This window comes from Hipposideros armiger, unplaced genomic scaffold (genome assembly GCF_001890085.2).
Source record: "Hipposideros armiger isolate ML-2016 unplaced genomic scaffold, ASM189008v1 scaffold_1128, whole genome shotgun sequence".
NCBI lineage: Eukaryota > Metazoa > Chordata > Mammalia > Chiroptera > Hipposideridae > Hipposideros > Hipposideros armiger.
Genome location: NW_017732478.1, coordinates 98996 through 101382, shown reverse-complemented (window position 1 = coordinate 101382; position 2387 = coordinate 98996).

The following is a 2387-nucleotide window of genomic DNA, read 5'->3' as shown; positions in this document are numbered from 1 at the left end:
CAGGACTATGGGCATCACCACTGCAGACTTCCATATTTTACATGAAAATAGGTCATCACAAATGTTACTTTCCAGGAAAGAAGGCAGAAAGTGTGCGTTGATTCTATCTCACCTTCCTTTTTCGCCTCCTGATATAGGGTAAACATGGTAACATAATTAATATGAGTAGTTCTATCCATTAATATTAAACTTTTTTATTAGCTTTATTGGGGTGACAACAGTTAGTAAAATTACATAGGTTTCATGTACTTCTATAATACATCGTCTATATATCACGTTGTGTGTTCACCACCCAGAGTCAGTTCTTCTTCCAAAACCATGTATTTAATCCCCTTTACCCTCATCTACCACTCCCCTCCCCACTTACCCTCTGGTAACCACTAAAGTGTTGTCTGTGTCTATGAGTTTTTGATTCTTTGTTTGCTTGCCTTGTTCCTTTGTTGCTTTCAGTTTTATATCCAGAATATGTGTGAAGTTTTATGGTTCTCAACTTTTTCTGTATGGCTTGTTTCCATTAGCATAATACTCTCAAGATCCATCCATGTTATCGAGACATGGAAACAACCAAAGTGTCCTTCGATAGATGACCAGATATAGAAGACATTGTATATGTGTGCAATAGAATACTACTCTGCCATAAGAAAAGATGAAATACTGCCTTTTGTGATCATGATATCTCCCCTGCCAGGTAAGTCTGAAATACTGCCATTTTTGACAACATTAATGTTAATCTTAAAAGTTGTAAGCTCTATCAGTTTGCACAGGCTAATTGTCACCCTGCTGAAGTGAAACCAAGAAGATTTTTTCTTTATCCTCATTATATCTTGGTGGCCTGACCTTTACTCAATAATCTTCAGGAATCATTGGCAACTTTAGTATGGGGCACGAATAACACTAAGAATGTAACATTGTTTATAGACACTTGGGAATTTCTCATATATTTTAAATTTTGTAGGTGTACAGCTGTGGTAGCAATGACATGTTTTCATAGTTAATAAACATTGTTTAGACACATTAGTACATACATACAATAATAGTGATTTTATTGACTATTCTTAGTATGTTCCAGGCACTGTTGTTTTAAGGCCTTTATTTATAATCTAAAATGCAAATAAATTTAGGGTTCAATTAATTCAACTTAAAGGCCTAAAAGAGCTTTTTTCATTTTTGTGGAAACCAGTTGAGAGAATAGCTACCTGGGATTCCATGAGACCCTTCTGACGGAGAGTGAGCAGAGTGAAAAATTGTGGATGGTAATATAAAATTTATTTATTTCTTGAACTGGAATTAAATTTTGGACCTTAATTTCTTCCTGGACTTTGATAAAGGGGAGACAAATTAATAGTAGTTAAATGTCAGACATTTAAATATTTGTGTCCTTTGAGGTGTATTTCTGCTATCATTGAGATGACTGCCAAATTTCTAGGAAGCTATATCAGTCTTTGTGACAAAATATAATATTCAGGGTAGGAATTATTCTAGGAAGCAATTTTATTTATTTTACTCTATTTTATTTGCCTGTGGGGGTAGTGTGGACTTGATATAAATTTTGCATACTATTTGGACTTAATCTAATATTTTCTTGAGGCAAAAGCTAAACCCATATCGAGTAGTCCCAGGATGATATTAAAAAATGCATATATTTAGTATAGGGCAATTATATTAGGAAGTAAGAGTAACTTGAACAGATAATGGTCTCCTCCATCCAGAGGCACAGCAACATTCCAGCTTTTAGTTATCAAGGGTTAATTGTTAAGAGCCAAAATTTAAAAGAATAAAACCTGGGGAGTGATAGAGCGTAACTTATTTCCCTATAAATCTATTTTTCAGAGAAATCATTTATTTCAGTCTCTGAGAGAGAACAGGATTGTGAAGCTAACTTTTGCTTTTCTTCCAGTCTTTTGACTCATGCTTTTGCTAATTGCCTAAAATAATTTAAGAAAAAAATCAACAACAAGAAAAAATTGATCAACATGATAATTTTTCTTGAGAATTGAGTTTCATTTATTAGTGTTTGGAGCATTGGCAGTTTTGGTGTATCAGTTGTATATTTGTAAATTTTTATAGAACTCTATTTATTTTAGTTTATTTTTAAATTTCCCTGAATTTTGTACTTTCTCTAATCAATTTTAAGTCAATTACACACACATATCACTATTTGTAACATTAAGAAGACTTGGGCCAATTTTAATGCCAAGCATTATGACATCAGTTGCAAAACCCAAAATATCTATCTCTAGTATATACTGGATGGAGCAACTTTAACAATATTGTCTTGAGTGGAACACTTTTTAAAGGTCTTACGATTGATGGAATGCTTCAGTAAAATATGATAGCATACCCAAAATAAATAAAACTTAGTTAAACATAGATTAGGGTTTGGAAAT